The 21,352-nt window shown below is 40.1% G+C and overlaps 1 protein-coding gene across 8 annotated transcripts in view; it reads right to left on the bottom strand.

Moving 5' to 3' along the window:
- Positions 1 to 21,352, bottom strand: part of ZHX3 (zinc fingers and homeoboxes 3) — a 136,536-nt gene that overhangs the window by 60,406 nt on the left and 54,778 nt on the right. For 4 of the 8 annotated variants that reach the window (XM_035006326.1, XM_035006323.1, XM_035006325.1 and 1 more), the window contains exon 2: positions 10,162 to 10,278. The gene's annotated coding sequence lies outside the window, so the exon portion shown is untranslated. The other 4 variants (XM_035006330.1, XM_035006322.1, XM_035006329.1 and 1 more) reach the window with 3 other exon arrangements.

A 21,352-nucleotide genomic window follows, 5' to 3' on the forward strand; every position in this document is an offset into this window, starting at 1 on the left:
ACTGTACTTTTTAAATAGAATAACTAAAAATTCATAATCATTAGTATTTTACCGACTCAAGGCGTGAGGACAAGTCTCTACTCAATAAGAAAGCCCCAGAGCCTCTGGAAGGAGGGCCAGGCAAGAGATTACTAACAGTGTTGTGGAATCAAGTTAGTTAGCACAACTCTAGCTGGTTCATTGCTTTGAGGTTCAACTTGGAATCGGAACCGAGAGATTAAATTCAGGAAGGGAGAAATGTCTATGCAGCAGAGAAGAGTTGGCTCCCTCTGGACACTGCCAGCTGGCCAAGCTACACCTCTCCGAGCTCACCATGCCTTAGTAAACATATTTCTGTTTGCCATAAGCACTGAGCAAACCCACGAAGCCTTCCCAAAGTGTCTTCAACATCAGAGCCTGAGAGGAGTGGTCCAGAGATGAGAAATGGTGCTTTATGATTAAAGGCACCAAATACAACCTCAAAGTTATGTAAATGAAATGTATGAAGTATATAGGAAAACATCTTTTCTTTTAAGCACTGTTGGAAGGAAATTAAAATAACAAAGTATGCATAAAGAGGTTTTTAAATTCTAGGATTATATAAGGGCAAACTTTTACCTTAGTGTAAACCAAGCTATGTGAATGAGGGAGGTGGGTGGGCTGGTTCAGGCTCAGAGGTGCAGTCTCCTGGTCTGTGAGCTCCATGCGGGCAGGGACCATGACTCTCTTGATCATTGCTATATTCTCAGGGCCTAACACAGTGCCTGGCACACAATGGGTGCTCACAAAATACTTGTTGACCAAAAATGGCTTAGTCCCCAGCTTTCTAAGTTCAGAAATACAATGTTTTTTCAGTTCACTGAGATTATGAGATTCTTAATTGGGTGGGCCAGCCAGAACTGCTTTAATACCAACCAAACTCAATGGAGACACACTAGATCTTCCCCCTCATTTTTAGAGGGGGCATAGCTTTCCAGGAGCCTTTCTATTCTGTCATTTATGCAGAGCTGTCCTTTCCCTACATCGGGGCATCTGGGAAACAGAATCCCTAAATCAGGCTATCCCTCATCAGGTACAAACATGGAGCTTCTAAAGAAGGTTATCACCTGCATATGTAGCAAGCCCAGCTTTGCAACAACCAAAATGTCTGTGCCAGGCCAGTGGGGCGCCTTCCATCCTGTGGATGGAGCAATCTGTACTCTGACAGAGTCCAAATCCTCCTAGACTCCATGCAGACTCCCAGTCGGCTGCCTCTTTGCAACATTCTTCATTTGAACACATTATAAACCTCTAGCTTTTATGATTTTTTGATTTACAAGGCTTTAAAGCTTGTCTGCTTCCTCATGACCAAGGAGAGACTTTCATCTACATATGCTTCCAGAGGACCGCTTGGGTTTGGTCATCTCTGCATGGATGGGCACCAGTTTTCAAGACCATTTTGGTCTTAGCAGCAAACAGTGAGGCAATATCCTCAGAGAACACCAAGGTACTAATTGATATCTTTGGACCCATGACTCTGTAAGTCTGGTTTGGATTTTTGTTTTTCCTTAAATGCAGTATCTTGCACTAATTTTCTGCCCACTTGGCCTCATAAAAATTTCAGAAAAATCTCCCATCAGCATAGCTTTAGAAAGGCCTGGGTAATTCAACACATCACAAAATGAGCCCAAGGCAACACTGTGGCAAGCCACCATTCTCATTTACCCACTCAGAGAAGGGGGCTGAACTCCAAGCTTGCCTCCTATTCTTAAGCCAGTTTCTACCCAGGACCAAATTGTTTCTCTAACCTGTGATGGCTTTTTACTGAAAAGAAAATGAGATAGGGAGAACACAGAAAACTTTGGTAACGAATCTTGTCAAAGTTTTCTTTTTTTAGTTTCAGCTAATTTTAGACTTATAGAAAAGTTGCAAAAATAGTAGAGTTTCCATATATTCCTGACCCAGCTTCCCCTGAGGTTAACATCTTACATGAGCCTAGTGCATTGAACGGAACCAGGACATTAACACTGGTACAATACTATAAACCAAAAATCTTTTTCAAATTGCACAAGCTTTTTTCTAATAATGTCCTTTTTCTGCCCCAGGATTCTATCCAGAATGCCTACTCTATGTAGTCATTTCTTAGTCTACGGCAGCCTGTGACAGAACCTTGATCTTTCCTTGTCATTTGTGTCCTTGACACTTCTTAAGAATATTTACCAGTTATTTTAGGGGCACCTGGGTGGCTCAGTCAGTTAGGTGTCTGACTTTGGCTAAGGTCATGATCTCAGGGTCCTGGGATCGAGCCCTCCTGCATCTGGCTCTGAGCTTAGCAGGGAGTCTGCTTCTCCCTCTCTTTCTGCCCCACCCCCAGCTTGTGCTCACACTCTCTCTCTCAAATGAGTAAAATCTTTAAAAAAAAAAAGAATATTTATCAGTTATTTTGTTGAACGTCTCTGATTTGGGTTTGCCTGATGTTTTCTCCTGATTACACTGAGGTTATGCATTTTTTTTAAGTTTTTATTTTAATTCCAGTTAACACAGTGTTATATTAGTTTCAGGTGTACAAGACAGTAATTTGACACTTCCATACATCACCCCGTGCTCATCATGACAAGTGCACTGCTTAATTCCCTTCACCTATTTCATCCATCCCCCGAGGTTATGCATTTTTGACAAAAATACCACAGAAATGATGTTGTGTTCTCCTTAGTGCATCGTATCATAGGGTTCATGATAGCAATATGTCTTATTACTGGTGATTACTGGTGATTGACCTTGATCATTTGGTTAAGGTGGTTTCTCGGCTACAAAGTTACTACCTTTTCTTTCCTTTATGGTTAATAAACATTTTGAGAGTTTATTTGAGATGATGCAGATTCTGTCTTAAGGGACTGTCTCCCTCATTCACAAGTCTGCTCACTTTCCTTAAAAACTCTAAGAGATTAGTTGATACGATTTCATTTTATTATTTCTGTCATGCAAACACTTAGCTATTACTCTTTTGTTTGTTCAAGGAGTTATATTTTTCTTCTGCTTATAAAAAGAGCACGCTGTCATTGTAAAAAAAAATCATCATGGAGAGCTCATAACCATACTTTTAGACATTGGTACTTGTCACGGACTACATATTTGTGTCCACCCCAAAATTCATGTTGAAACTCTACCTCCCAATGTCATTACATGGGAGGGCCTTGGGAGGTGATTAGGTCATGACAGTGGAGCTCTCCTGAACAGGATTAGTGCCCTCACGGAGGGGACCTCTGAGAGCTCTTTCTCCTCCCCACCATATGAGGATATAACAAGAAAAAGGCCACCTGCAACCCAAAAGAGGGCTCTCACCAGAACCTGACCATGCTGGTACCTGATCTCAACTTCCGCCCGTGCGAACTGTGAGGAATAAATTCCTGTTTATAAGCTACCGAGTTTGTGGTATTTTGTTATAGCAGCCTGAACTAAGATAGCATTATAGTTTGACATATATATATATTCCAGTGAACCCTTTCTCCTTTTTTAATACCACTGAAGTTAGATGCCATGGACTAAAATCCCAACCCCACCACAGACCTCAGGCAAGTCACTTACTTTTGTGTGCTGGTTGGCCAGCATGTTATTTGCAGATGGGGTAAGCAAAATTAAATAACAATTTTTTTGGAAGAACTATTCAATAAGGCAGAAATAAAAATTTTATAGCCTATATTTAAGTGAAAGCAATTCAACACTGCCATGGGGAGTGTGGGTCACACAGTGGACATCTGCAACTCCAGATGCCACATCGGGACCAAGGTTAAAGTTGTTCATTGCTGAATTCCTTAAAAACTTGGGGGAATGCTACCTGGCTCCCAGAATTTACCTGTTTCTAGTTTTTCAAGTAAGGCTGCAATAGTCTATAAATTTATCACTTTTTTGTGTGGTCCGAATGACAATCAGGAAAAGGTCATCTCTCCTATCTTCCCCCAGGACAACAGCAGCAGTAATAACAAGAGCAGCTAACAAGCATAGAGCACACGACATGCAGTGGACACTGTTCCTCCTGAGCACTTCAGAAGCTCTAGCTCATTTACTCCTCATCACAACCCTTGGCAGTAGGTATTATTATTGCCTCCAGTTATAGGTGAAGAAACTAAGGCATAAAAAGGCTAAGTAACTCCCAAGGTCACTCAGCTAACTAGTAGCTGGTAGAGCCAGGATTTGAACCCAGGCAAACCTAGTCCCATAGCACATGCTCTTAGCACTATGCTCTCCTGTTGTCAAAGAGTACAAGAACACATTATCATTCAGAAGAGAGGCACAGGCCATGAATTAGAGTTCTGGACAAAGCTGAATTGAACAAAAGATTCAAATGACAGAAGAAAACCACTTCCAGATATGGAGAAACCTCAAAGAAGAAACAAGGAGGAATTCCCAGGATCTCATATAATTAGCGATCAAAGAGGGTCACTGAAGACACAGCCTGGAAATATCTGAAAGCAATGTGCAGAAGGAAAGAGAAAAAAAGAACTCTAAGAAAACAAGTTAAAGGAGCAGATAATGTGAAAGGGAATCCAGCAGAGTTTTCTTTTTTCTTTCTTTTTTTTTTTGGTAGCAGAAGCCCAGAAAAAAGGCAATGTAAGATATAAGACCCAAAGAAAAAAAAAGATGAGCAAATCAGAATACTTCAAGCTGTCATCTGTAAACAAACAAAATGATGCCACCCCGCAGACCAGGTGTCCTGTCACTCCTCTGCCACTGAGCCATCTCCAAAAACTGTACTCAACAGCCACCTGCATCTCCTTAGCCCCTCCTGACTCCAGTGTGAGCCGACTTAGGAACTCTGTGGGAACTGGGCATGCTCACATCGCTACCTGTTCTCTAACTGAGAAACCAGTGGCTTGGCTTCTTCTTATCCTACTGGACCTCTAGGTAGCCATTGCTGGCCACTGCCCCTCATAGGAAATCATCTCTTCCACATGGCTCTTTTCTACTTCTCCCCCACCTCTTCCTCTAGCATTAATTTGGCATTTTGGTCTAGTTTGCAATCCCATTTACTAGCTTAGTAATGATGCCTTGGAGTCTTAGTTTTCTGGCCCACAAAGTAGAGTAGCAATAATTTCCATACACAGGCTATAGAGAAGATAGAGGAAGCCATCTGGAAAAGCTCTCATCACCCCATGTAGGACATGTACTACAGTGCTTAGTACATCTCAATTTCCTGCACGTAAAGAACCAGTCTTTGCCCAGAGACATCCTAGGCCCTTTTTATTTTCTGTCTACATGTTTTACCTGTGGGTTTATGTCTATTCTCATGACTCTGACATCCTTGGAGCAAGCATTTCCCACCCCTTTATCTCCAGCCCTCACATCGTACCCTTGACTTTTTGACCCATGTTTCTAACTGCCCCTAGATATGTTTCCCTAGTTCTCTTCAGGAGTTCTTAAATTCAACAAATCCTAAAATAAACTCTTCTTTGTCTCTCTCCAAATGAGTCTCTGCAATCCCCTCGGGACCCTTTACCCCACTCCGTAAGTTGGCCAATATTTCCACCATCTGTTATCACCTTCCCTAAAACAAACCAACAAACCCCTCTCAGTCATCCTCTCATTCTCAATCTCACCTCAGTCAGATAGTAGCGTTTTTAGACACTGCTTCCAAACACTTCATGTTCTCTTCTCCAGCACCACTGCTAGCACCTTGTTCAAGTTCTCATCACCTCTTACCTGCATGACTGCCAGAGCCGCTTAACTGACTTCCTGCAGTCCGTGCTTCACACCATAGCCAGAGTTATCTTCCTAAAAACAAGCTTGAGCATGGCAATCTCCTGCTGTAAAGCCTTTGTGACACAGCCCACAGGATCCAAATGGAAACTTGTTGGTCAAGCACTTGAGGTGCTTCACAATGTGGCCCAACATCCCTTTGTTCAGCCTCTCTCCAGCCAGGCTTTGAAAAACTTGGGCAACGAACGTGGGCACCTTCAGGCCCTAGGCCTTTTGCTTTATCCTCTGTCTCACAAAGCTCTACTGGTGCAGTAGCAGCAGCTCCCAGGACGCCTTCACTGACTCACCAAACCTGACTCCCTGACTCCCTCCCTCCCTCCCTCCTTCCCTCCCTCCTTCCCTCCGTGTCTCCAGGACACCTGACACATCACATCTTTTGCCATTGTTAGTTTGCATGGGGGCCACCTCCTCAACCAGAAAGGGGACCCTGAAGGCAGGGTCAGAACCACCTTTATCTTCGTTTATCTCCTGCACCTACCTCAGCTTCCATCCAGCTCAGAGTGACACCTCAGTGGTCGTTAACTAACTGAATTCAGGAATAGCAAAATACTTATGAGTACCAGGCTGAAGCCCCCAGAAGAATGAATACACCTCACAGAACAAATGTAAAATGTGAAAGGAAAAAATAAGGGGGTAGATAAGGAATAGGGAGAGGGGATGCCAAAATAGGCAGAAATGGAGTTTCCTTATATGGAAGGAAAGGAAAGTTCCTGCTTTTGCTTTGATGATAGTAAATAAATATAGAAACAAATGTTACTTCTGGCACTAAGAAAACTCAAAAGATTGTTCACCTTTAAAATTTGTTTAAAAGTTAAAAGGAAAGAAAAAACATTTCCCCAAAACAAAGGTGTAACAGAAAAGAGACAACTAAGAAATATAAAAATCAAGAAGTAAGTTATGTATAGAAAATATAACAAATGCAACAGCAACCATGAATTAAAGAGGATAAACTTAGATATAAGTCATAGAATCTTCAGGATTAGTTTAACAGAAGACAAAATCCAACAATATTCTGCTTGAAAGAGATAAGCTCTGCAATGACAATAATGAAGTTAGAAAATGTTACAAAATCACCACACAAGGTATCTATGGACAATGAAAAGAACAGAAGACAAACATTGCTTTGAGTATTGTCAAGAAACAAAAATAAAAACTAAGCACACAACTAATAACACTGAAAACAACCAAAAAAACCTAGAGAAACATTTTTTTTTTTTAAGAAAGTAGTTATTTTGAAAGCAAAAACCAAAATACTTTGGAAGGAACCTTAAGAAACAGACAGGAGTTGCTGCTTAGGAGACAGAATTGCCTGCCTGTGGAACAGGAGTAGGAAACTGCTTTTTCACTGCCTCTTTTCTTACTTTAAAAGTTTTATATTTCTATTAAAAGTTTCCGTGAAAGACTAAAAGTGATACTATGGTAAATTTAATTTTTTTTAAAAAGAAATGAAGGAAGTTGGAACAACCAGACATAAAGAAAGGCAATAAAGTTATAGGGGAGTGGATTGTGTTTATTAAATTTGGAGGGGTGCCTGAGTGGCTCAGTCAGTTAAGCATCTGACCCCTGATCTCAGGGTCTTGGGTTCAAGCCATGTTGGGTTCCACACAAGGCACGGTGCCTACTTTAAAAAAAAAAAAAAAAAAAAAAACCCTAAATAAATGGATTTTCCATTAAAAATGTAAAATTCTAGGGGCGCCATTTGCAACAACATAGATTGATCTAGAAGGGTATGCTGCTAAGTGAAAGAAGTTAGAGAAAGACCAATACCATATGATTTCACTCATACATGCAATTTAAGAAACAAAACAAACGGACAAAGAAAAAGAGAAACAAAAAACAGACTCTTAACTATAAAGAACAAACAGATGGTTACCAAAGGGGAGAAGGGTAAGGGGGATGGGTGAAATAGGTGATGGGGATTAAGAGCACACTTATGATGATCACTGAGTAACATATAGAATTGTTGAATCACTGTAGCATACACCTGAAACTAATATAACACTGTATGTTAATTATACTGGAATTTTTAAAAATTATTAAAAAGTAAAAAATAAAATTTTGATGCTATGCCTCACCCTAGACAAATTGTCTCAGAATCCCTGGGGGTGTGACCAAGCATTAGTATTTTATAAAGCTTCTGAAAGGATTCTAGTGTGCAGCCAAGTAGAGACACCACCGGCACATGCTTATATGTTGAATTATCTAAATATCTAAAAAATACAATGCAAAAAGTGTAACCATTTGAGATATTCGCAAATGGGAAGACAAAGATTGCTGTAAGGGAATGGAGTTCAACCTGAAAGGGGATATAATCAGCTACTGTGCAAATGTCTCCAATACACTGCAATTCAGGCAAAGAAGCAGGCAGTTGCCTAAGTTATCGGAGGGGGACATGACCCACAGCCACAACGAAATAATGGCAGCAAGAGGTAGTTAGTCTCTGCTCAAGTGCTAGTGAGGATAGGAAGCATGTATGAGGATACAACAGAGACTAAGGTGGAACAGGATTACCTGCATACCTGTAGGAGGTTAGATGTGAGATAAATTCCTAGAAATGCAATTGCTGAGTCAAATGTATGTGCCTTTAAAAGTGAAAGGTCAATTTCAAAAGATCTTAAAGGTGAAATAGAAAAAGCATGATGTGTAGAATAAATAAAACATCATACTTGATAGGTAGGAGTGGATCGGGACAAATGAGCTCAGATGGAGCAAGACAAGATGGCTCAGTGTTACCAGGTAGTAAGTGCAGAGACTAACATAACAGAGAATTCCTGGTGATTCCAATTTGGCTTTGCCCTTCCTATCAACTTTGTCCCCTCAGCAGAAACCTAAAGGAGAAAGAGGGCAGGAGCCATGTGTCTATCTGAGAGGAAAAGATTTTTTTAAAAGATTTTATTTATTTATTTGACACAGAGAGAGCATGCGAGCGAGCACACAAACATGAGCAGGGGGAGCAGGAGAAGGAGAAGCAGACTCCCCGCTGAGCAGAGAGCCCAATGCAGCATGACCTGAGCTGAAGGCAGACGCTTAACTGACTGAGCCACCCAGGAGCCCTGGAAAAGATTTTTTTTTTTTTAATTTTATTTATTTATTTTAGAGACAGAGCAAGTGCCAGCAGTGGGGAGGGGCAGAAGGAGAGGGAGAGAGCGAATGTCAAGCAGACTCCACACAGAGCCCAAAGCGGGGCCTGATCCCACAACCCTGAGATCATGACCTGAGCTGAAATCAAGAGACAGACACTTAACCAACTGAGCCACCCAGGTGCCCCCCTGAGACGAAAAGATTTGAGGCAGGAGCATTTCTGGATTGACTGGGAGAGCAAGGAGACCAGTGTGACTAGAATAGTTGGTGGGAAGGTGAGCACTAGAAAATGGGCATAAAGTTCACTTGTGAATAATCTTGTCTTATGCCATTTCTAGTTTAGAGGATTCACATACAAGGCCACTAAACAGTTTTTACTCAGTCTACAACTCAAAATTAAAGAATGAGCAGCTGGAAGTTGTCATTTATCTAACAGTAGCCCTGCGGCAATTCACCATAAGGCAGGAAGTTCCAGAAGCTACAACAGTAGAAACATATCCATGGACTGTGTGGCCCCAGACTTGTGGAGGAGTGATGTTGCCATGAAGTTGTCAAAGTCAGAACGATGTGCACAGAACTTCCAGCATTACGTACTATCAATGGCTCTGACTCCATTTCTTCCCCCTTTCTTTCCAAAAATTTCTACTCAGCACATGGAAGAAAAGTTCTTAACTTTATAGTGAAAAATAATGCAATAGATTTCCTTTGTTTAAAAAGTTTTAACAACAGCAGCAACAACAACAAAACCCCAAAGTCTAAGCACAAGCTGAGTGGCTTAATAACAGAATAAATTGAGTTCGCAACTCAATAAATAAATAAATGACCCCCAAAAACCTTAAGTAGGGCACATCTACTTCAGCAAGTGAAGGCTAGGTCTATTTACATTGATTATTTGCCAATCTGCTTTGTCTTTAGTATTATATTTAGCATTGAAAAATATTTCCTATTCCAGAGGGCAGCCTGAGTGTATGGCTTGGAAAACTGGTATTCAAATTAGTATTCTAGTTTTTTTTCAAGTCAGTCATTTAATAAAACGAAAGTTTAAGTCTCGCACTCAGACTAAAAGTTGGCCTCAGACTAAACCTGCACATTACAGAGACACAATACACAACTCAACTTTTGTAATACCCAGCAGTTAGCCTAAGATGTAACAAGTTCTCACCTAAATTGTATATTCAGTGCAGATTTTTAGATTAATAAAAAGAATCATTTGATCAAAGATCTCAAAAATAAAAATGGAGGGAGGAGAAAATAAAGAATGTTTAACAACAATGCAAAGACTAAATATAGCTCTGAAGACTCAGGTGTTACAAAGTCTAGTAACCAATATGGCAAGAAACTTTTAAAATTCAGAAGCATACTATTTACCCAGGAAACATGCTTCTTCCTCCCTTCATTGGTCTCTCCAGTTTCTCCCTTCATTTCTTGCAGCCTTGTATGCATCTTGAAAGGTCCACTTGTTGCTTCTGCAGCTGCAGTTCAGTCCTGAGAAAGCAGCAACATACCATTACTTTATGAGAAGAGATAAAGCACCTTCTAGGAAGTGGAGTTATCCAAGCTCATCAATCTCCTTTCCTAATTCATTTCCACAACTATACACAAACAGAAAAACCAAGGCTGGGGGCGGAGAGGAAGGAGAGTAAAAGGGGTTGTACAAATACAAACTAGCAATTTGAAACTATAAAAATGCTAGTAGAAACTGAAAAAATATAAATGGAAATAAGGCAAACTCAATTCTCTCTGACAATAGGTCAGAACAAAAGGATTCATAAAATCTGTAATTTTATATGATTCATAAAATCAGTGATTTTAACTCTCTTCCCACCAATGAGTTTCCCTGTCCCTCTTCTAGCTAAGTCTGAGATGGCTTAACAGAGATGAGAAAATTAACCAACATGTGGCCTTACTACTCCAAGAACACACACCATTAAAAATGTGCTGTTTTCTGATGCTCTTCCATTCAAAGCCCTGGGGCTTTCCTGGCATGGATTCTAGTGGTACAAAAAATGGTCTAGACTGTGAGTTCCAGGCCAAGGAACCATGTTATCACCATCTCTGTCTTGACCCTTACCCCGATGTCATCCCACTCTGCCCAGTGCCAACAATGAGCACACACTAACTCTCAGTGAATGCATGAGACAGTAACTATGTGTTTTCAACAAACCACTAGAGAAGCTTCATGCAATCTTAAAATTTCTGAAACAGCTGAAAAACTACTGCTTTTGAGTTCTTTCTTTCTTTCCCAAAGCATTCTCTTTGGTTGAGATGCCCATTAGCAGTAAAGTGGCCCTAAAGTGAGTATACCAGAGGCACTCAGAACTTCGGATAGAACAGTGCATTGGCACACAAGAGAGGGTCAGAACTAGAAGTGTCTGTGATTGTAAACAAGTCTGCCCCTCACCAAAGCAGCTCCTACTCATCCTTCACCATTATTCTTCTGTCTTTAATGTTCACATCTCAAGCTTTTACTCTGTGTCAGGCACTGTTCTAAGAGCTTTAACTACATTAACTCAGTCAATCTTTATAACACCCATATGTAATAGATTTCATTATTCTAATTGCCTGGGTGAGGAACCTAAGGCACAGAAAGGTTAAGTAAATTGTTCAAGGAAATGTATTATGCTGCTGTCAAAGGCGGGGTCCCCGGGCAAAGAGAAACCCACAATAAGCAGCAGGGTCCTCTGCATACCTCACTTTTTTCTGCTGCTGTCGTGGGAGAATAGCACCATGTCCAGTTAAATGTGCTCTTGTGGGAAAATTTTCCTAATTTATAATTTATTGAAAAACTTAACTTTGAATTCTCCACAACTTAAAAACTGATCTCTTCTTATTTTAAAACATTATCCAGTGAACATAACAAAAAGGAGATCTTCCTAATTTTGTGGAAGTCAAAAGCAATAATTATTATAAGCTGAATACTCATATTTACCCACAACTTCAGCTTATTATATTTATTCCAGATACTTTACTATGCTTACCAGATCCCTTCTAACTGAAATCATGAAGCCCTTGCTCAAGCAAGGCATTTATTCTTCCACACTCTAGTTCAGTTGAGTGGGACACGATGTTAATGATGCCAAAAGCTGTGGGTTCAATCCACTACAAACCAGTTAGCTTTGTTTGCTTCATGTCTACAAACTCTTAGCCTGGATGGCACATTCTGGATCCTATAAGGAACCAGGTGGGAGTGTGCAAGACAACTAGCATAAATACATCTGCTGGAGAAACAAGTCCACAGATAACACAGGGGCAGAAGTAGAACTATGGGACAGAAGCACCAATTTCATTATAAAGAAAAACTTCATGATCATTGGCAAAGCACTTCTACGTTTTTGAGAAGCTCTTCTCAATGCCAGATATTTTGCCAAAATCTAACCTAACGTCCTTCATTCAAGACGTTATAAAATAAGAAACTAAGGGGCGCCTGGGTGGCTCAGTTGTTAAGCGTCTGCCTTCGGCTCAGGTCATGATCCCAGAGTCCTGGGATCGAGCCCCACATTGGGCTCCCTGCTCCGCGGGAAGCCTGCTTCTCCCTCTCCCACTCCCCCTGCTTGTGTTCCCTCTCTCGCTGTGTCTCTCTCTGTCAAATAAATAAATAAAATCTTTAAAAAAAAAAAAAAAAGAAACTAAGATTTTTAGTTTTTGCACAAGCTCTGCTTGATTGATCTGAAAACAGAACTTTCTTACACCTGACACCAATTCCACTGACAATAAAGCATATATGACGGTTGATGGTTTCAGAAATTGTCACAAAAATCTCTAGCAGTGCAGCACAGCAAACCACTAGAAAAATCTTATTGCAATTGCATGTATATGGCTTAGAGTCTTTTTTTATTATTATTATTCATTTGAGAGAGACAGAGATTGCATGAGAGCAGGAGCAGGGGAGAGGGCCAAAGGGAGAGGGAGCAGCAGACTCCCCACTAAGCAGGGAGCCAGAGCAGAGCTCGATCCCAGGACCCCAGGATCATGACCCAAGCTGAAGGGAGACACTTAACTGACTGAGCCACCCAGGTGCTCCTCTTTTAAAATTACTCTTAATTTTCATAAAACCAAAAGCTGTTTCATCTCCAAATAATATAAAGTTATTTTAAACATAGTTCTTCAAGTTAAATGAAGAAACTAACCAACATTAGTCCATATCACATTTTAAAACAACTCAGGGCCCATTCTAGGAGTTTTATCACCTTCTACAAATAAAAATGGAAAAGCAAAACTATATTTCTTAATTGTTATTTTAGAAGGAAACCCACTTGGGATCATCTGTCTTCGAGTTTTCCTGCCCACAGCTGGAAAGAACTTTCCCAGTGGACAAATGCTATAAAGTACATGGGTTCCAACAGTCACAAGGTAACTATGACAGCAAAGCCACAGTTATTTATGAGATCATAAAAACGATATGATGTCATTTTTAAAAATTCACGTAACATAAAATCAACCATTTTAAAGTGTACAATTCAGTGGCATTTAATTCACAGTATTGTGCAACCATTACCTCTACCTAGTTCCAAAACATTTCAGTCACCCCAAAATGAAACCTTGTACTCATTAAGTAGTCACTGCCACCCCCCTGCTCCAGCCCATGGCAACCACTTCTATGCTTTATGTCCCTATGGATTTACCTATTCTGGGTATTTCAGACAAATGTAAATCATGCAAAAGGTGACCTTTTATGCCTGCCTCCTTTTACTTAGCATGATTTTTTAAATTGTTTTAATTTTTTTAAGATTTTATTTATTTGTCAGAGAGAGCGCACAAGCAGGGGGAGCAGCAGAGACAGAGGGAGAAGCAGGCTCCCCACCGAGCAGGTAGCCTGATGCGGAACTCGATCACAGGACCCTGGGATCATGACCTGAGCCGAAGGCAGATGCTTAACCAAATGAGCCACCCAGGCATCCCTAGCATGATGTTTTGAGGTTCTTCTATATTGTAGCATATATCAATACCTCATTCCTTTTTAACAATGAAAAATATCCCATTGTATGGATATATCACATTTTGTTCATTCATCCACTGATGGGCATTTGGGTTGTTTTCACCTTTACCTACTGTAAATAGTGCTACTATGAACATTTATGTACAAGTATTTGTTTGAATATAGATCTTCAGTTACTTGGGGTATATACCTAGAAGCAGAATTGCTGGGTCATATCATATAGTAATTCTATATTTAACTTTTTGAGGAACTGCCAAACTGTTTTTCACAATGGCTACATCATTTTCCATTCTCACCAACAAAGTGTGAGGGTTCCAATTTTTCCACATCCTCACCAACACTTCTTTTCTGTGTTTGTTTATCATAGCCATCCTTGTAGGCATGGAGTGGTACATCACTGTGGTTCTTTATTTACATTTCTCTAATGACCAGTGATGCTGAACATCTTTTCATAGGTATGCTGGCCATTTTTATATCTTCTTTGGAGAACTGTCCAATCAAGTCTTTGCCCATATTTTAATTGGGTTGTCTTTTTATTGTTGAGTTGTAAGAGTTTTTAATATATTATAAATACTAGGGCCCTCATCAGATTTGCAAATGTCCTCTCCAATTCCCTAGATTTTCTTGCCACTTTCTTAATAGTGTCCTTTGATGCACAAAAGTTTCAAATTTTGATGGAGTCCAATTTAGCTATTTTTTTTCTTTTGCTGCTTGTGCTTTGGGTGTCATTTCTAAGAATCCATTACCAAATCCAAGGTTATGAAGATTTACCCTTATGTCTTCTTCTAAGAGTTTTGGCTGTTACAATTAGGTTTTTGATCCATTTTGAGTTACTTGTAGTATATAGTGTGAGGTTGGGATCCAACTTCATTATTTAGCATATCAATGTCCAGTTGTCCCAGCACTATTTGTTGAAGAGATTGTCCTTTCCCCATTGAATGGTCTTGGTACTCTCATCAAAACTCAATTGATTATAGATGTATGGGTTTATTTATGGACTCTCAGTTCCATTCCATTGATCTATAGGTCTGTCCTTATGCCAGTACCACCCTGTTTTGATTATTGTAGCTTTTTTAAAATTTAAAATTTTAAAGTATGATTCCTCCATTATCTTTCTTTTGTAAGACTGTTTTGACTATTAAGAGTTCCTTGCAATTCCATCTGAATTTTAGGATCAACTTCTCCATTTCTGCAAAAAAGGCTGCCAGGATTTTGGTAGAGATTGCACTGAATCTGTAGATCACTTTGGGTAGTACTGCCATCTTTATAATATCAAGTCTTCCAATCCATGAACATGGAATATCTTTCTGTTCTATGATGTAATTTTAACTTATCTTAAAATGTCCTTGATAAGGTAATGTAATAACTTCCTTTAGTTGTCTGTATCTCTATAGTAATCTACTAACACCTGGGAGTAATTCACAAATATGAAGCTTACACTTGCCATGGAGAGCCCAATATTCTTATCCCAGAGAAGGAGTGTCAGTTATTCAGGGTCTTATTGTTTGCTTTGCCTACAGAAAAGGCAAGAACTCAAGGATTTCATTTCCCTCATTTAAAATTAATTTTCATCATTTTCAGTTCCTAGTAGAGGAATTTATACACAGGAAACTTGTATGCTCACTGATAAGAATAAGTTGTTTAATAGGCTTCATTAGAATGGCATCATGAACTTTCTTCCATATAGTTCAAATCCCAACAAAATTGATTATGAAATATTAACTACTTTGCCAAAGAATGTGCTCAAACATACTTGGTTATTTAGAGCTTAAAGACTGCCAGGGGGAAGAGAAAGACTCCAAAGGTCTTTTCTCTAAAATTTTTTTGCTAAAGTCTATGAAAATACAATTGTTTGAAGTTATAAATGTAACTTGGGCCGGACACAATCTGTTCTTTCCTCTTTTTTTTTTTTTAAGATTTTATTTATTTGAGAGAGAGCACATGAACCAGGGAGAGGAGCAAAGAGAGAGGGAGAAGCAGACCCCCCACTGAGCAGAGAACCTGACGCGAGGCTTGATCCCAGGACCCCAAGATCATGACCCGAGTTGAAGGCAGACGCTTAACCAACTGAGCCACCCAGGCGCCCCTGTTGTTTGTTCTTATTTCAAAAATATAACTGAAGATAACATAGTAACCCAGGAAAAATTACTGTGGCTTTTTCTAAGACTACTAATTTCAAGGAAATTATATATCCCCCAGAAGTAAAGGTCATCTTAAGACTAGTAGATTATTAGTCTGACGGGCAGTGATCGCTTCAGTTCCCATGTTTGGTGTCAACTTTTCCAAGTTTCAATTTACACCTCCTCTCAACATATGGGTCACCTGGGACTCATGGTCCATGGTGATCCCAATAATATCAAATAGAGTTTTAAGAATCAAACTGCTTATAAGTAACTTCAATCAGAAAACTCTGGGGTTTTTTTAGTATTTTATTTATTCATTTGAGAGAGCAAGCAAGTGGGCAAGCAAGATAGCACAAGCAGCAGAGGGAGAAGCAGGCTCACTGCCGAGCAGAGAGCCCAATGCAGGGCTCGATCCCAGGACCCCGGGATCATGATCTGGGCTTAAGGCAGACACTTAACCACCTGAGCCACCCTGGTGCTCCTTCTAGCTGGTTTTTAAATAAACAACTAGCAACCAAATCCTGGGGAAAAGACACCCAATTCCATGCATTTTGTAATCTATAATGAAACCAAAGGCAATAAAAATATCTTCTGGCAAGCGCTCAGGGTCAGTGCCTTGGCAGGGAATGTTAGCTAATGCAAAGTTAGAAAGTCTCATATTTGTTTTGTTTTGTTTTGTTTTTTAACCAGGAAGTTTAAGTTGAAGAGGGCAAGGAAAAAGGAGGCAAGGAAAAAAAACAGACCTGAACAAGAAATGAGGGCCAGAAGATAATCAGGTAAGAACCTGGTACAGTGAGGTAGCAGACAGACAAAGTCCAGGGAGGGAGAAAGCCAGCCTAGGGTGTACAGGGAGTGGACTCCTTGCTGGCTGAGTCTGCTGCCAAGTGTCAGAGGACCCTTTCAGCACAGTTACCAGCAAAGCTGGTCAGTATAACATCTGTGATCGACTCACCCTTCATGGCAAGAGTCTGCCATAAATTCTTCTAGAACATGGCAGGTGGAGGGCACCCTCTCCTTTGGTTCTGCCACTGCCTAATGATGGCCCCCACAATATCCCATCCTCTAAGAGTGTTTTCAACAAGCTAACTGAATAACTGTACTTCTCCCTCCACATTTCCTCAGCTCTGTTTCCACTCAGTTAACCCTGAACTCTGTGTCAAGATTCAGGAGACAGATGGGATAAAGGGGCAGTCCCTGAGGAAATGGGACAAAGGCCATATTCCCCTTGGCTGGTGATGGCACAGAGAGAAATGAACTCTACAAGGAATGAGATTAGGGGAGGAGGTGCTGTGCCCTATTCTGTCACAGAGATACACATCCTGGACCTCGCAAACCTAGAACTCCCAATTCCTGCTCTTGGGTAATACACTGAATACCTGCATGTATGATGGCCACTTGAGTCTTGGGCAGGGTAGTTCTTCTAGTTATCAGACCATGTGCCCCCAAGAGGTCGTGGGCTTTTTATATAGCTCATATTGGAAGAGCAGCCACAGGCTGCAGAGCAAGCGCTTCAGGTCCCCGGAGCCCCGATGGGCACTTGGGCAACACTTGCTGCAGGACCAGCTGGGGTGAGGAAGCACCCCACCCCACTCTCGGTGTGCTCAATGCTCAGCATTCTGAGTAACCTCAAACAGCTGCTGTGATTTGGTCTCAATGTGGTAGTGGCTCTCTTGTCCCTGATCGGATGCCCTGAGCTCTTTCACTGCTTATTTTTTTCCTTTCTGTAAAAGGAGCTTTTAGTTAATCTGCAGGCCTGCCATTCTGTTCCCAGGACCTGAACTCCTGAGGCATCTGCCTTGGACTTGTCTGGCCGCTTTAGTTTTGTTCTCTGCTCTCTTTGTGGTGGTCTTAGTTACAAGCTCCTAGAAACAAGTCCTTAACTGCAGGGCAAATGCCTGATCTGCAAGCACCTCTAGACAGGAAAAGAGAAGCAGGGTGGAATGCTGGGGTTTATAAGACAGCTACAAACTAACCATCCCTGATTTTAAACTAGCCCAAGCCTGGACACATCCTATATGTCTGTCAACATGAGCATGGATAAACAAATTGTGGGATTCATACAATAGAATACTACTCAACAGTTAAAAAGAAAAAATCCATTGCACAATATGGATGAATCTCAAAATCATGTTAAGCAAAAGAAGCTAGACATAAAAGAATATATTATATGATTCTATTTATATGGAGTTCTAGAAAAAGTGTAATTAATCTACGGTGGTAAAAATCAGAATAAAGATTACCTTTGGATGGTGAAAACTGACAAGAAGGGAGCATGAGGGAACTCTTCTGTAGTGACAAAAAGGATCTACATATTGATCGGGGTGGTATTTACATGGGTATAAACATTTGTCAAAATTGGACTATACATTTAAAATCTGCACATTTTGCTGTATGTCAGTCAATGATATCTCAATTTTTAGAAATGAAAAAGCTATGAAGTCTTCATAAAAAATGGCAAAAAGACAGTTTTCCATTATGTTGCACTTATGTAACTGACCATAATAAGAAAATATTTGAAGGACTCAAATATACTTTAGACAAAACAAAGATAAATCTCTTTAAAGTAGTATAGAGGGACACTTGGGTTGCTCAGTCGATTAAGCATCTGCCTTCAGCTCAGGTCATGATCCCAGGGCCCTGGGATCGAGTCCCACATCGGGCTCCTTGCAGGGAGCCTGCTTGTGCGTTCTCTCTCTCTCTCTCTGACAAATAAACAAATAAAATCTTTTAAAAAAATTTTCGGGACGCCTGGGTGGCTCAGTCGGTTAAGCGTCTGCCTTCGGCTCAGGTCATGATCCCAGGGTCCTAGGATCAAGTCCCGCATCGGGCTCCCTGCTCCGCGGGGAGCCTGCTTCTCCCTCTGCCTCTGTCTCTCTCTCTGTCTCTCATGAATAAATAAATAAAATCTTTAAAAAAAAATTTTTTTTTCAAAGTAGTATAGAAATTTATATCATCATATATAATTCTTAAGACTGAATTACATAAAGTTTCCCTCAAATTTCCCTTACTCTAACATCCAAGTTAAATATTTTAAGCATGTTTTAAGAGCAGAAAGTATGGTGTAGAGAATGGAAAGACTAATTTGATATTTTTTAATGTGTGAAAAAATTTCCCCTGATTATAAGAAAAACACACATTCAATATAGGAAAACTGGAAAATATAGAAGAATAGGTGCAGAAAACTCACATAATCTAAATCATAAGTATAAAGGAGAAAAAGGAAAGGCATCTGAAAAATACCAACTACCCAGAGATAAGCCCTGTCAACATTTTGATACACATACAATTTTAACCAAATTGAGATCACGGTGTATATATATTCTTACTTTTTTTCTACTTAAATATATGGAACAGGCATTTTCACTGAGCATTCTTCCCATTTTTTATTGGTACTAAGGTTAAATATTTTCATGTGAGCATTGGCCATTCTTATTTCTCTGTAAGACAACTTGGCAATTTAAAAAATATTTTTTTATTATAATATACTTAGTAAAAATTTGTAAAATACATGGGGCGCCTGGGTGGCTCAGTTGGTTAAGCGACTGCCTTCGGCTCAGGTCATGATCCTGGAGTCCCTGGATCAAGTCCCGCATCGGGCTCCCTGCTTGGCAGGGAGTCTGCTTCTCCCTCTGACCCTCCCCCCTCTCATGTGCTCTCTCTCGCAAATAAATTAAATAAATAAATAAAAAATAAAAAAATTTGTGAAATACAAAAGAATATAAGAATATAGGGGGGAAAGTCATATAATCCAAGCTATAAAAACAATTACTGTTCATTTTTACTTCTCTTTGCATGTATGTTCTTTTTTTTTTTTTTTAAAGATTTTATTTATTTTTTCAACAGAGAGAGACAGAGAGACAGTGAGAGAGGGAACACAAGCAGGGAGAGTGGGTGAGGGAGAAGCAGGCTTCCCACTGAGCAGAGAGCCTGATGTGGGACTCGATCCCAGGACCCTGGGATCATGACCTGAGCCGAAGGCAGATGCTTAACGACTGAGCCACCCAGGCGTCCATGCACGTATGTTCTTCTTACAGAATTGATATTCAGGATAAATGTTTTAGAGTATATCTTTTTTTCATTTAGCATCTTAAAAACCACATAAACATTTTGCCTATGTCATTAAAGTCTAAATATTTATTTTTGTTAGCTTCATTTTGTTCATAGAATTTTATTAGCTGCATAGATGTACGTAATTTAACAACTGTTCAGTGTCAGGCACTTGAACATGTTCTTTGTGGTTTTGTTTTTATTTACTTTATAATGTGGAGATAAACATCTCTGTATATAAATTAGTGTCTTAACCTATGATTATTTCCCTGGGTTAGACTGCATTTAAATCCCTGGGTCAAAAAGTATGAACTTTTTTTTTTTAAGTAGGCTCCACGCTGTCCTTGAACTTACGACCCTGAGATCAAGACCTGAGCTGAGAGAGAGAGTGGAAGCTTAACCCAAAAGTATGAACATTTTTAAGGCCCATATTGCCAAACTGCATTGAGAATTATATCAATTTGCATTCCACAAACAGTATATAAGAATGTTTGTACTCCCACACCCTTGCTGGCATTAAATTCTCTCTTTCTCGGTCTCTTACACATACACTCCCACACCTCATAAGCTCCCCACCACACCTCCCACCATAACTACCACCCCAACACACCTTGCTAATTTGATAAGCGAAAATGGTATCTATGACTTTAAATGCATTTTTCACTAACGGAATGAAGTCGCTTTTCATTTAGTTAAACCACTATAGCTCTCCATCTCTGAAGAGTCTGCTTAATCCTTTGTATATGTGACACTTTTCAGAGGTAACCAAAAAGTGTTTGGGGACTTCTGGTTCATGACAAATAATGGAGCATTAGAACGTACTTCTCCCCTTCCTTAAAATGACAAATATAAAAGACTATATAATTATTTATTATAACAGTAAGAATATATGTTATAAAAATATAAGAGGAAGAGTAAGTCCACAGCAGCACAGGGTAAACTGGAAAGATGCCATCAGAACAGTGAGAAATTCTGCTCCCCACCCCCAAGCCACCAGAACTGAATGGTGACAAGTGCTAACCACTAAAGGAACCTTCAACTTGAATCAAACAAAAAACTTCCAAAAAGGTGAGTGCGCCCAAGAGAACCATGGGGGGAAAACAAACCCAAATTCAGAGACAGTGGAAGCTGGGATGTGGAAAAGTTGAAGTGGACCAGGGACTGTCAGGAGAGTAATTAAAGATCTATGTTCTCAGGAAGGCTAAGCTATGAGGACAGCTCTCTATAATAAAGATGGGGATCAGCAGTAGGGGACCACCCACCTAAAGGCTAGGACTGGAGACTGAAGAAATAGCACCAAAAATGACAAGACATACATCCACCCAGAACCCTGGGCAATATCCCAGCCACTGAGCAGGGTTCCTAGACTCTGAGTTTAATCCTACAAGAACAATTCCCAGCTATGCTGAGGGAACCTGCTACCGTTGCTATTCTGATCACACAACCAGGGTTC

The sequence above is a fragment of the Mirounga leonina genome, unplaced genomic scaffold (genome assembly GCF_011800145.1).
Source record: "Mirounga leonina isolate KUSES-001 unplaced genomic scaffold, KU_Mleo_1.0 Mir_150, whole genome shotgun sequence".
Classification (NCBI taxonomy): domain Eukaryota; kingdom Metazoa; phylum Chordata; class Mammalia; order Carnivora; family Phocidae; genus Mirounga; species Mirounga leonina.